General features: G+C 54.5%; 1 protein-coding gene across 2 annotated transcripts in view; it reads left to right on the top strand.

The window, feature by feature from the left end:
- The first annotated feature begins 7193 nt into the window (after positions 1–7193).
- Positions 7194–14530, top strand: part of GNAI2 (G protein subunit alpha i2) — a 32961-nt gene continuing 25624 nt past the window's right edge. Inside the window, exon 1 of one of the 2 annotated variants that reach the window (XM_017868017.1) lies at positions 7194–9121. The gene's annotated coding sequence lies outside the window, so the exon portion shown is untranslated. Of the gene's footprint in view, positions 9122–14429; positions 14520–14530 lie in introns of those variants that run through there. The other variant, XM_017868016.1, reaches the window with a different exon arrangement.

Below are 14530 nucleotides of genomic sequence, written 5' to 3'. Positions count from 1 at the left end.
AAAAAAAAAAAAAAATTGAAAAATTAGCAGGGTGTGGTGGCTCACGCCTGTAAGTCCCAGCTCTTCAGGAGGCGGAGGCAGGAGGATCACTTGTGTCCAGGTGACTGAGGCTGCAGTGAGTTGTGATTGTGCCACTGCACTCCAGCCTGGGCAACACAGCAAGACTCTGTCTCAAAAAATAAATAAACAAAAAAACAGATAAATAAATAGTTCTAGGCTGGGTGCGGTGGCTCACACCTACAATCCCAGTACTTTGGGAGGCCAACGCAGGTGGATCACCTGAGGTCAGGAGTTCGAGACCAGCCTGACCAACATGGAGAAACCTCATCTCTACTAAAAATACAAAAAATTAGCCAGGCGTGGTGGTGGGCACCTGTAATCCCAGCTACTCGGGAGGCTGAGGCAGGAGAATCGCTTGAACCCGGGAAGTGGAGGTTACAGTGAGCCAAGATCAGGCTGTTGCACTCCAGCCTGGGCAACAAGAGCCAAACTCTATCTCAAAAAATAATAAATAAATAAATAAATAAATAAATAAATAGTTCTGGAAAAATTGTTCTGTTTGGAGTATTGACAAGTTAGAGCAGCCTGAAGGTCCAGTACAAAGGTCTTCTATATTTCTTTTCACTGTTTTCTTTTCTTTTTTTTTTTTTGAGATGGAGTCTCGCTCTGTCATCCAGGCTGGAGTGCAGTGGCCCAATCTCAGCTCACTGCAAGCTCCGCCTCCTGGGTTTACGCCATTCTCCTGCCTCAGCCTCCCGAGTAGCTGGGACTACAGGCGCCCGCCACCTCGCCCGGCTAATTTTTCATATTTTTTAGTAGAGACGGGGTTTCACTGTGTTAGCCAGGATGGTCTCAATCTCCTGACCTCGTAATCCGCCCATCTCAGCCTCCCAAAGTGCTGGGATTACAGGCTTGAGCCACCATGCCCGGCATCACTGTTTTTCTCATGACTGGTTATTACAGAAAAACAAGAGCAGGAAAGGGGGCAAAAGCATGGGTCTCAGTCTCCCTGCCCAGCAGCTACCCTTGCCCACACCCTTCTCACCTGTGTATACAAGCACACATTTGTGTCTCAACTGACTCATTCATTCATTCAACAAGCGTTTATTGACAGTTCCTACATGCCAGGCACTCATCTAGCACCTGCAAATAAAGCAGTGAACAAAGTGAAGCCCCTGGCCTTCCCTGAACTTACAGTCCAGGCTGGGGATTAGATCCAAAAAAGAAACATTAAACCTAACCACTAAATTCTATCATGTGGTTAGAAGATGCTCAGTACTACAGGGAGTAAAAACAACAAAGTCGGCCGGGCGCGGTGGCTCAAGCCTGTAATCCCAGCACTTTGGGAGGCCGAGACGGGCGGATCACAAGGTCAGGAGATCGAGACCATCCTGGCTAACACGGTGAAACCCCGTCTCTACTAAAAAATACAAAAAACTAGCCGGGCGAGATGGCAGGCGCCTGTAGTCCCAGCTACTGGGGAGGCTGAGGCAGGAGAATGGCCTAAACCCGGGAGGCAGAGCTTGCAGTGAGCTGAGATCCGGCCACTGCACTCCAGCCCGGGCGACAGAGCGAGACCCCGTCCAAAAAAAAAAAAAAAAAAAAAAAAAAAACAACAACAACAACAAGGTAAGAAAATGTGGGGCGGGGACAGGGGACAGGGGTCAGAGTGGGCCTGAGAAAGGAACTTTTTTTTTTTTTTTTTTAAGACACAGTCTAGCTCTGTGGTCCAGGCTGAAGTGCAAATGACATGATCATAGCTCACTAATGCCTTGAATTTCTAGACTCAAGGGACCCTCCTGCCTCAGCCTCCTGAGTAGCTGGGGACTATAAGCACATGTCGCCACTGCCTGCTTATTTGTATTTTATTTTTTGTAGAGACAGGGTCTCACTATGTTTCCCAGGCTGGTTTCAAAGTCCTGGTCTCAAATAATTCTCCCATTTTGGCCTCCCAGAGTGGTGGGATTACAGCTGTGAGCCACCATGCCAGGCATAAGTCTAAGTTTTTAATAGATTATTCCAGCTGCTGCATTAAGACTAGGCTCTGGGTGCGGAATGGGGGGCAAGGGTGACACTGACACAAGGATTCCTGTAGTTACTCCAAATAGTCATGTTGCTTGGCTTAGCCCAGGTGATGGTAGAGGCGGGATGAAGCACTAGGATTGTACTAAAGGTAGAGGTGGCAGGGTTCCTGGATGATTCGAGTATGGGAGGAGAGGCAGAAATAAGTCAAGGGTGACTCCAAGGTTGTCTAGGGATAGAGGTGCCACTGCAGGAGGCTGGAAGAGGAACAGGCTTGGAAGGGAGATCAGTTTTGTCCATGAAGAGTTCAAAACACTGATTGGGCCGGGCGCGGTGGCTCAAGCCTGTAATCCCAGCACTTTGGGAGGCCAAGGTGAGCAGATCACAACGCCAGGAGATTGAGACCATCCTGGCTAATACAGTGAAACCTCGTCTCTACTAAAAAATACAAAAAATTAGCCAGGCATGGTGGCGGGCACCTGTCCCAGCTACTCGGGAGGCTGAGTCAGAAGAATGGCGTGAACCCAGGAGGCGGAGCTTGCATGAGCCGAGATTGTGCCACTGCACTCCACCCTGGGCGGCAGAGCAAGACTCCATCTCAAAAAATAAAATAAAATAAAAACATTGACTGGACATCGGCCAGGCATGGTGGCTCACACCTGTAAGCCGAGTACTTTGGGAGGCTGAGGTGGGTGGATCACAAGGTCAGGAGTTCGAGATCAGCCTGGCCAACATAATGAAACCCTGTCTCTACTAAAACTACAAAATTAGCCAGGTGTGGTGGCACACGCCTATAGTCCCAGTTACTTGGGAAGCTGAGGCAGGAGAATTGCTTGAACCCGGGAGGGGGAGGTTGCAGTGAGCCGAGACCATGCCACTGCACTCCAGCCTGGGTGACAGAGTGAGACTCTGTCTCAAAAAAAAAAAAAAACATTGACTGGACATCAAAGTGGAGATGCTGAGTCAACTGCTGGGTGTATGTGTTGAGTTCAGTAGAATGGCCAGTGATGGAGCTTTGGATCTGGGAAGCAAAGCAAGTGGTGTTTAAAGCCATGGGATGGAAAGAAGCTAAGTTTAGACAGAGGAGGGCAGCAGTAAGCATTGAGCCCTGGAAGATGAGGGAGAACCAGCAAAGGAGCTGGGCGGGAGCAGCCAGGAGGTGAGAGGAAAACTGGGAGAGCATAGGCATCTGGAGCCAGGTAACTGTCAGATGCTGCAAAGAAGGTGAGGGTAGAGGACAGACCACTGAATTCAGACACCTGTGGATCCCTAAGGACCCTGACCTTTTGTGAGGGAGGGACAGGACTGCCTGGAGTGTGCAGAGAAGAAAGTGAGGTAGAACTGGAAAGAGCCAGTGTAAACAACTTGTGTGAAGTGAGAGGGGCAGAGCCAACAGTGGCTTTTAAGAAAGACTGAGGCCGGGAGCGGTGGCTCAAGCCTGTAATCTCAGCACTTTGGGAGGCCGAGACGGGCGGATCACGAGGTCAAGAGATCGAGACCATCCTGGCTAACATGGTAAAACTCCGTCTCTACTAAAAAATAATAATAATAAAAAAAACTAGCTGGGCGAGGTGGCGAGCGCCTGTAGTCCCAGCTACTTGAGGCAGGAGGTGGCTCATGCCTGTAATCCCAGCACTTTGGGAGGCCGAGGTGGGCGGATCACAAGGTCAGGAGTTTCAGATCAGCCTGGCCAACATGGTGAAACCCCATCTCTACTAAAACTACAAAAATTAGCCAGGTGTGATGGCGCACACCTGTAATCCCAGCTACTCGGGAGGCTGAGGCAGGAGAATTGCTTAAACCTGGAAGGCAGAGGTTGCAGTGGACCAAGATCACACCACGGCAGTCCAGCCTGGGCAACAGAGTGAGGTTCTGGGGGCAGAGGGAAGAAAGGCTGGAAAGAAGAAGGTATTGAGGGTGAGAGAAGGGAAACAGCTGGTAGGAGGGTAGGTTGGAGCTTGGTGAACGACTTCCAGGATCGGGGTGCTGGAAACTGAACTGGAAAACAGTAGACAGAGATTGGATAGTGGAGGTCTGCACAACAGGGAGTGTGCAGGGTGGCCACTGATCTGCCTGGCCAAGTGCTGGTGGCTAGGGACACAGCAGTCCAAGACGCAGGCAGGGATGGCAAAGAGCTGTGGAGAGACCCAGGGGACCATTCAGATGTTTGCCTAGGCCAGGTGCGGTGGCTCATGCCTGTAATCCCAGCACTTTGGGATTCACTTAAGGTCAGGAGTTCAAGACCAGGCTGGCAACATGGCAAAACCCCGTCTCTACTAAAAATACAAAAAGTAGCCAGTCATGGTGGCACACACCTGTAATACCAGCTACTCTAGAGGCTGAGGCAGGAGAATCGCTTCAGCCTGGGAGGCAGAGGTTGCAGTGGGCCGAGATCGCGCCATTGCACTCCAGCCTGGGCTACAGAGCAAGACCCTGTCTCCAAAAAAAGAAAAGAAAAAAGATGTCTGCCTGGACCCTAGTTTAAAGTCACCCAGCAACTGACTTTCCAACAACTCGGAGCAGTAATAATTGACTGAGAGTTACTTAGAAAGAAGAGCAGCCCTGGAAAAATCTGAAAGCATAAAACTACTTTCCAACCAAGTAAATCTGCAAACCGCCTGGCTACACACACCGGATTAGCCAGCCACCTAATCCGCCGAGCTACGCAGAAGGAGGCCTCTGCTGACCCCTGGCGGTCACCAGCCGGAGTCTGGCTGCGCGGGGACCCACCGACACGTTGCCCAGTCGTGTGGCTGCGATGGCCGGTCACCCATACCCGTGCGGTCGAGACTTGAGGCTCCAGGACAGTCCTGGAAGGCTTCCTGGCAGATCCGTGGGAGGAAAGCAAACAGAAGGGCGGGAGGGGAGAGATCCCCCGGGATGGGTAGGGCCTCGACGCTGGGCATCGTGCGCAAGTGTGTACCACAGAGAGCCAGCCAGACCCCCACGGACTGCCTGACCTTGGGGGAAGCCCGGCGTAGAGGAAAGGCTGGACCCCCCAGAACCGCCCTTGACTATGTGTTCTGAGAGCAAGTTTTACCCAGTTCCTCTCTATCCTCCCGACGACTCTGAGGTCAAACTCAGCAAGGCATCCGAGCCCCCACGGCGCAGCGGGCCTAGGCTGGCATGGGCGATGCGGAGCTACGCCGCCCTCAGGAAGCAGCGGAGGTGTCCAGCGGGAGAATGAGCCAAATCACCGTCTAATCTCTGCTGTGAAGTGGAAGCGGCAGAAGGAGGGAGCGTCTCATGACGGAGGGTGTGAAGACGCTAGACTGGAGGAAGCAGAAAGGCGGGTATCACTGGGGACGTTCTGAAGGTGAGCCGAGGGCAGCTACCGCTGAGGAGACCCTGGCGAGGTGGGGCCCCGCGCGCGGCAAGGGCGATGGGGTGCCACAGAGGGCTCTTGCAAGAGGACGCGGGACGGCTGCAGCTCTGCGGAGACCGTGCCTCGACGGCCAAGGAGTGGCAGGTCGGCGAAGGCGGGAGCCAGGACCGGAGGCAGAGCGAGGCAGGAGAGCAGGCAAGGTGGGGGCCACAGCGAGTAGGGGCCGCGAGGCGGGGGCCAGTGTGCGGCTAGGTGCTGGGTCGGCATCGGCTCCCGCGCTACACCCCAGGCCCGCCAGGAGGAGCCGCTGCCCCACGAAGCCGTTCCGGCCTCTCCCGGCCACCGAAATCCCGCGCTCCGGCCTAGAGAGGCCCCGGAAGAGGCGGTGCAGCGCACTCCGAGGCCGCTTCCGGCTTTGGCTGGGCAGGAGAGGCCAGAATTGGGGGAGGACGCTGTGGGCGGGGCGTGGGTGAGAGAACCTGGGGGAGGTGAAGAACTGGGAGATTGCCCTGGGAGTGGACAAGGGGGAAAATAAGAATTAAGGAGGGGCTGCGGTGGGCAGGGCCGAGGGCAGGTGGCACCCTGCGCAGCTCTCGATCCACTGCTGAGCCTCTTGTCTTTTTACCTCGCAAAATGCCGCCCTGGTGAGGTCCCTGGGGAGCCCACCGCTGGCCAAGACCCGGGGCAGGGCAAGGAAGGCTTCATAGAGGTACAGAGGTGCACGAAGGCGGGAAAGCAGATATGGGGACATTGGGAGCCCCTTTAGACCGATCTTTAGGTGTCTGAGCCACGGCCATTTGGAGGGAAGGCTGAATGGGGATCAGCCCGCCCAAACCTGCCAGAGGAAACAAAAACTCCCTCCCGTTATAATTGCTCCCCGCCCCTCCCCCCCACCGGCTCTCTTCTCCCAGGATACAGGACAGCCCTGTCCCCACAGGCTTCACTCCATTTCCCTCGAATGGTGCCCACCTCCTATCCTCCCATCTCTCGTATCCTCAGGTTCTACTCCTCATAGCAACCAGAAGGAACTTTAAAAATCAGATCATGTTGGCTGGGCACGGTGCACGGTAGCTCACGCCTGTAATCCTAGCATTCTGGGAGGCTGAGGTGGGCGGATTACCTGAGGTCAGGAGTTTGAGAACAGCCTGACCAACATGGCGAAACCCCATCTCTACCAAAAATACAAAAAAAATAGCCGGGTGTGGTGGCGCGCCTTGTAATCCCAGCTACTCGGAGGCTGAGGCAGGAGAATCGCTTGAGCCTGGGAGACAGGCTGCAGCGAGCTGAGATCATCGCGCCACTGCACTCGAGCCTGGGTGACAGGGCAAGACTCCATCTCAAAAAAAAAAAAAAAAGTCAGATGATGTCATTCTGCCTTCAACACCCTCCAGTTGTTTCCTTCATACTTGGAATGCAATTTAAACTTTCTTGCCCCATGGCCGGGATGATCTGGCCCTTGCTGACCTGTGCCCCCTGGTGCTAACCCACAGCCTGGCCTGTTGGCATGGGCGCCATGCTGGCCCTCATGTTAGGGCCTTTGCCCTGGCTGATGGCTTTTCAAAAGCTTTTTCTCCAACAGCCTGAAGTCACTCCTGACAAGGCCCACTTCCCTAACTGTCTGCTTGGCCTTGGTCACAGTATTTGCTTCATATGGTACAGGCAGAGCAATGCTTGTGCATCCAGAACTCAATGACCAGCTTCCCTCCTGCAACAGGTCCCTCCTCCCCTATTACTCCCTCGCTCCTAGTCACAATCTACAGGAAGCCCCTGAGCCCAGCTGGCAAGGTGCATCTTGCTTGGCTGCTTGCTGTTGGATCACCTTCATTAGGGCTGTTTTTGCTCCTTCATTAAATTAAATTCCAGGAAGCAGTGCTAATGACAGCCCTAACGAGTCGCCGGAGAGGCTCCCAGCCCCAGCCTTTGGAAAGCATGGCAAGGAGGACTAGGCAATAACGTGAACAAAGCAGTAGCTCCTGGGAATAGAATTGATTATCATTTCCCAGGCCCTCCAAGGACCCTGGGCTTCCCAGGGTGGGTGGCCTTTGGAGACTGCCTGTACAACAGGCACAGTGGCAGGTTGTACCATGAACTCTTCAAGGACAAAGAGAAGGAGGGAGGTTAAGTTTAGTCCTTGGCCCCAAAACCCTGAGAGCTCCTGAGTTCACTGCAGGGCTTGGGTAGCTCCTCCCCCGTCATACAGGAGCACCCTGAATGCCAGAACCAGTTGGATTTGTAGGGCTAGGCATGGATCACTGGCTTGGAGATGCTGGTGCCCCTACCTCAGCATCCCCTGGAGACTTGGGAATCCCCTGTGTGGCTTGTTGCTCCGTGATGCCTCATGGCAGTCCCCTCTCACACCAGTGTTTTCTTGCTCTCACTATTCTGGCCAGGCTGGGCTCCTCTCTGGTTCGGGAGCATCCAGCTCCTTCCCAACACAGGGCCCTTGCACTTGCCGCTGCCTCTGTCGTCACTCTCCTCTGGCTTGTTACAAGACTGGTCCTTCCACATGATTCAGAGATCCCCTCCTCAGACTGTCTTCTCCTGCACACACCTCCCAGTGGCTGTAGAGTCACCCTATTGATTTCCTCTGATATGGTGAAATTCATTTCCCTGTTTGTTTGGTGTGTGTTCCTCAAGGACAGGGCCCAGCTGCCTCTTTTACCATAGTGTTCTCAGCACATTGGCAGGCAATATGTTCAGGGAACAGTGGTTGAACAGATGACCCCTTCCTCTGGATCCTCCCGCACTGACCCCAAGCCTCCACCCCTGTGTCAGGTTGGGCCCCCTTGCCTAATCCAGATGCTTATGAGGAAGGGGTCCTGGGGCCTGAATTCTCCGGGTTAAAACTAATGATCTGTGAAGAAGGTGGATGACCAGAAAGGGGGACTTTGGGATCCAGGACTCCCAGGCTTTCGGGTTTTCCTCCTGGACGAAGAGAGACCTGGGAAGAGGGCACTGCCAGGGAGCAGGGAGGGAGGGCAGGATGGCTGACTCCACTTTCAGAACTTCCACTGGGCTAAGAAGCAGGAAGGGGAAAGCGCAGAAGATGCACCAGGAAGTGGAGTCTGCCCCAGGGCAGTAAGGAGGGAGCAAGCTGTGACCACCCAGGTCTAAAAGCAGTAGCTGCAAGGCTGTGATTGAGTTGGTCACAGGTCCTTGGTGGGGGACTCCCTATCACCTGGGAGCCATGGAGGTAGGGTGGTCAGGATCCTGAACTCTGGGCATCCCTGTGGGGTCCTACCTGGTCCTGGACTCTGGGCAGGGACAGGCACACCCACCCCGAAACTGCCTTTGGGGAAGTGCTAGCAGCTTCCCCTTCCTGGAGCCTGCAGGCAAGCGTGTCACAGCCCACTGAGAGGGTCTTCGTTCCTCACCCTGCTCAGGGCTACTGCTTGGTAGGAACTCAGGCCAAGCTGGACCTGCTGTGCTGCCCGTGGTGAGCCCCAAGGCTATTCTGGCAGTAGGGGTGAGCCAGCAGCTACTACTTCTTCATTTCAGCTGAGATGTCACCCTCAGCTCTGCTGATATCATTCCATCATCCTTTATGGTCTAGTCCAAGTGGTGCTGGGCCTGGTGGCCATGGGGACAAGTCATGCCTCCTCCAGTGCTCGTGAGGCCCTGGCTAGGCAGCTGCCCCCAAAATGACCTCTCCTGAAAGGACTCCTGGATTCCTGAGTATGAAGAAACCGGGATGCCCACGATGTACCTCACCAATGACTGTGACTGGGTCCTGGCCCACTCTGGACCTCAGCTGACTCAGCTGCAAAGCAAGGGGTTTGTTTCTCTAGCTCTCAGCCTTGATTTTCTCACTGGCCCTTCCCCAGACCCCTGCCTCTCAGTCCTACTGCCCTTCCTTTGCTTGTACTCTTCCATATTCTTGCAATATTCTTCCTCACTGTTCTTCTCCCTCTAGCACTCCCTGCATCACCTCCTCAAAGAAAGCTTCTTGATCTTCCCAGGCACCACTGGTTTCTCTCTTGTCTGTGTATACAGCTACATGAATATTTCCATAGGGGTGGCAGCTCCCAGCTCCAGGATGAAGAGACTGATTGATTGATTGATTGACTGATTGATTGATTTTGAGACGGAGTCTACCTCTGTTGCCAGGCTGGAGGGCAGTGATGTGATCTTAGCTCACTGCAACCTCCACCTCCCGGTTTCAAGCGATTCTCCTGCCTCAGCCTCCCAATTAGCTGGGATTACAGGCATGAACTGCCATGCCCAGCTAATTTTCGTATTTTTAGTAGAGATGGGGTTTCACCATGTTGGCCAGGATAGTCAATCTCCTGACCTCATGATCCTCCCACCTCAGCCTTCCAAAGTTTTGGAATTACAGGCGCGAGCCACCGCACCCGGCCTTATTCATTTAAATTGACACATATTTACCTGCTACCCTGCAAGAAGCCTGGAATTAGGGATGTGAGTGGGATAGACCCACCACCAGAATAGTGGGATGTGGCTGGGGAAGGGGAAACCCCAGGACAATGGGACTCAGGCCCAGCTCCCAGCCAGGGAATTAAAGGTGGGGAGGAGGGATTAATTTAACAGGGTAGGGGGATGGGAGGGAAGATCCGGGGATGGAGAGAGCAAGGGAAGCCAGATGGTTGGAGTGCCAGTGTGTTGCACGTGGAGGGACATGAGGTAGACCCTTGAGTGGAGACAATCATAAAGCCTTACAGAAATCGCTACTATTGGGCCAGGCACGGTGCCTCATGCCTGTAATCCCAGCACTTTGGGAGGCCAAGGCAGGAGGATTGCCTGAGTGAGCCCAGGAGTTCAAGACCAGCCTAGGCAACATGGTGAGACCCCATCTCTATTTAAAAAAAAAATGGGGGGGCCGCGCATGGTGGTTCACGCCTGCAATCCCAGCACTTTGTGAGGTCAAGGCAGGCAGATGACCTGAGATCAGGAGTTTGAGACTGGCCTGGCCAACATGGCAAAACCCCATCTCTACTGAAAATACAAAAATTAGCTGGGTGTGGTGGCGGGTGCCTGTAATCCCAGCTACTTGGAAAGCTGAGGCACGAGAATCACTTGAACCTGGGAGGCAGAGATTGCAGTGAGCCGAGATCGTGCCACTGCACTCCAGCTTGGGCAATAGAGCGAGACACAGTCTCAAAAAAAAGAAATCCCTACTATAACACCTCACCCTTATTGAGGGCTTCCTATGTGCCATGTACATTCTGCATGTTTTACATGTTTCCTCCTGAAGTCCTGACATCTGCCTATGCTTTGGGTATGTGTAACCATCAGGCCCATTTTACTGATAAGAAAACCGAGGCACAGGGAGTTTCTGGTACTTGTCCAAAGTAACAAGTAGCTGGCAAGTTTGCAAACTGCTCCTCAGAGTCTTTGCTTCCAACTGCCAGCCTACAGCCTCCACCTGCTACAGAGTCCAAACCAGTGTGTGTGGGGGCTTTATCTATTGTCAGGGCATTGGGGAACCACAGAAGGTTTCCGAGCAAGGAGGTGATGTGATTTCTTTCAGTAGGATGCCCTTGGCTGCCATGTGGAGGATAAATTGTAGGGAAACAGGAGAGCCAAGGAAGAGGCTAGAGTCCTAGGCTGGGAGATAGTGGTGACAGAGAACAAATACAGATTGAAGGGGAAATTGAGGTAGGGAAGAGGCTGGCGGCATATAGGGGTAGGGGAGGGGGGTCATTGCTGTGGCTGGTGGGGGGACCATGAAGTGGTGGAGAGCCTTGGAACAGGGGCCAGTGGGATGGGATGTACCCAGTTCTGGACAGTGTGGGTTTGAGGTGCCTAGGTGTCTCGGGGAGGCTTCAGAGCAGTGGTGGACATGGGGTTGGCAATCAAGGAAATCAGGCTGGAGAGGACCTTGTGGGGTTCTGAGCCCCCGGAGTGGGAGGTGTATGACTGGAGTGGCAAGCAGAGGCCTGGCCATAGCCTTGGGGACCCCATGGAGATGGAGAGGGAGCAGCTAGCAGGGTGGAAGCAAGGGTTGCTGGACTCCCTGGGAAGAGCATAGGACTGGAAAGGAGCAGCTAACTGGTGGGAAGGGTGCCATAACCACAGGACCTGGCCTGGGATGGGGGAAGGCCATGCCTTCCAGTGGCCCCATCCTGCCCTGCCTCCATAGATTGGGGTCTGTGTTGTGCCCACCTACTGAGAGCAGGGCCTCCAAGGGGCTGACAGGTTCTCCCTGTTGCCTGGCAACTGTGAGAGCTGTTGGCTGTTGCTAGGAGCAGGCTAGAGAGGCCAGAGGAGCGAGGATCAGCTCTCAAGCCTGGGGCGGGGTGATGGGTGGAGGGAAGGGGAGGGGCCCACCTTGGAAGCCAGTTTGTAGTCTGTGCATGGACAGACTATTCTTGGCCATATGTACCCATTTTTGTAGTGTGTTCTGTGAATATGAGGCATGTTGGAGGCTGACCTATGTGTGGGTGTATACAGCGTATCTGTGGCCCTGGTGGGCGTTATGTGTCCTCAACATGTTGTTGCACACCCATGGCAGGGCCTGCTTGAGCTTCAGAGCAGTGGTGGACATGGGGCATCATATCCCATGTCTCAGGACAGGAGGGAGCCCTGAGGGAGTCATTGGAGGACTTCCAGGCCAATGACTCCTCAACAAGACAGACATTCAGATAGGGATATGCAGACACTCCAGGGAGAACAGCCAAACTGGGGATTGGGAGCTGGAACAAAATGTGTACCAAGGTTCTTTTTTTTTTTTTTTTTTTTTTTTTTTTGAGACGGAGTCTCGCTCTGTCGCCCAGGCTGGAGTGCAGTGGCCGGATCTCAGCTCACTGCAAGCTCCGCCTCCCGGGTTTACGCCATTCTCCTGCCTCAGCCTCCCAAGTAGCTGGGACTACAGGCACCCGCCAACTCGCCCGGCTAGTTTTTTGTATTTTTTAGTAGAGACGGGGTTTCGCCGTGTTAGCTAGGTTGGTCTCGATCTCCTGACCTCGCGATCCACCCGTCTCGGCCTCCCAAAGTGCTGGGATTACAGGCTTGAGCCACCGCGCCCGGCCGGTTCTTTTTTTTTTGAAACGGAATCTTGCTCTGTTGCCCAGGTTAGAGTGCAGTGGTGTGATCTCAACTCACTGCAATCTCCAGTTCCCAGGTTCAAGTGATTCTCCTGTTTCAGCCTCCTGAGTAACCGGGATTACAGGCACATGCCACCATGCCCAGCTAATTTTTTTTTTTTTTTTTTAAATGGGGTTTCGCTCTTGTTGCCCAGGCTAGAGTGCAATGGTGTGACATTGGCTCACTGCAACCTTCGCCTCCTGGGTTCAAGCAATTCTCCTGCCTCAGTCTCCCAAGTAGCTGGGATTACAGGCACCCACCACCACGCCCAGCTAATTTTTTGTATTTTAGTAGAGACAGGGTTTCTCCATGTTGGTCAGGCTGGTCTGGAACTGTTGACCTCAGGTGATCCGCCCACCTCAGCCTCCCAAAGTGCTGGGATTACAGGTGTGAGCCACCGCACCCAGCCTAATTTTTGTAATTGTAGTAAAGACAAGGTTTCACCATGTTGGCCAGGCTGGTCTTTAACTCCTGACCTCAAGAGATTTGCCTGCTTCAGCCTCCCAGAGTGCTGGGATTACAGGCGTGAGCCACAATGCCCAGTCAAAATGTTTTCCAACTAGACATCGGCCTGTTGGTGGCAAGCACCCTGTCTTGCGTCAGGGGACTTCCCTGTCTTTGGGCTGGGGCCTCCTGGCCTGATGGCACTGGGGCCACACAAAATGCCTTCGTGGTTCATCTTTGGCAGCCCCTTCAAATGTCCACTCGAGGTTGGGGCTCTGGGCACAGGATCAGAAAGACTTGAAATGTTCAGCTAGAAACACTGCTGCCTCCACCCCAATTTGCCTGGCCATGGGGTTGCAGCCATTACCCAGTGGGGACAGGCCACAGGAGGGTGGGATGTGGGATCATGGCCACCTCCAGACGTGGACAGGCCATGGAAGAGACAAGTCATAAGATCGTGGCCACTTTTGTTTCTAGAAGTCCAGTGGCAACTCCTTCCTCTTTCTTCCCTCCCAACCCCCTCACCCTGCCTGCCCGCCCTCCCCTCTTCCTCCCTCTCCACCCTCTCACCCTCTCTCCCTTTCTCCCTTGGGTCCTGATTGCCTGGTCCCAGATTGGAGTCCAGGATGGCTGCCTGCAGAAGAATGCCTCCTGGTAGGTTGGGGAAGGATGGATATGAGAAGTCACCCAGCTAAAGGAGACGACAGCCTAGGCAAAGGTGTAAAGATGGAAATCAACTTTTTTTTTTTTCTTTTGAGATGGAGCCTTGCTCTGTCGCCCAAGCTGGAGTGCAATGAATGGCGTGATCTCGGCCCACTGCAACCTCCGCCTCCCGGGTTGAAGCAGTTCTCTTGCCTCAGCCTCCTGAGTAGCTGGGATTACAGGCGCCCACCACCACGCCCAGCTAATTTTGTATTTTAGTAGAGACGGGGGTTTCACCATGTTGGCCAGGCTGGTCTCGAACTCCTGACCTCAAGTGATCCTCCCGCCTCCGCCTCCAAAAGTGCTGGGATTACTGGCGTGAGCCCCTGCGCCCGGCCTTTGTGTTTTCTTTTTCGATTTGCTGCAACCCAAAACCGCCTCAAGACAGAGAAAACCGCAGTCCAGAAAGGCTCCCGAGTTCTGTAGATTCCAAAACAAGTTTATTGGACTCATTAACTTTAACAAATGACAAAGACACGCCTCCTCCACCTAACTCGCCCAACTCGCAGAAGCTCAGAGCGCTGGTTCCTGCTCTGTCCTCGAGGGCACCGGATCCCCACCCTCGGGCTACCAGATCCGCCCTCCCGGCTGTCCAGCAACTGAGCGCCCGGCGCTCCGCACCCAATCACAGCCCGGCCCCGCCTGCAACCCGCCCAGTGCCGGGTCCCTGGGTTTGGATCCACCCCTATTGCCTTTGCTCCGCGTGGCCACGCCTGCAGCCGAGGCCCGAGCCTGGGCTGCGCCTAACTGCCCCCTTCGCCCCGCCCTCGAGCCAATCACCAGCCTCGAATCTCCTCTGGCCCCGCCTCCAGACCCGCCCCGGCCCAGTCCGGGGCTTGGTTAGCCCAGGCCCCACCCCCGGCCCGCCCCGCCGTCGGTGCGCGGCGGTCGGGAAGGCGCCTCCTGCAGACGCTCTGAACTGCCGACCCGAGAGCTTCCCGCAGAGGGCTGGTAGTGGGAGCGGAGCGGGTCGGGCGGGGCCGGGCGGGGCCG

Source organism: Rhinopithecus bieti, unplaced genomic scaffold (genome assembly GCF_001698545.2).
Source record: "Rhinopithecus bieti isolate Rb0 unplaced genomic scaffold, ASM169854v2 scaffold_3875, whole genome shotgun sequence".
NCBI lineage: Eukaryota > Metazoa > Chordata > Mammalia > Primates > Cercopithecidae > Rhinopithecus > Rhinopithecus bieti.
Note: the sequence above shows the minus strand (reverse complement) of the source record. Positions and strands in the feature narration are given on the sequence as shown.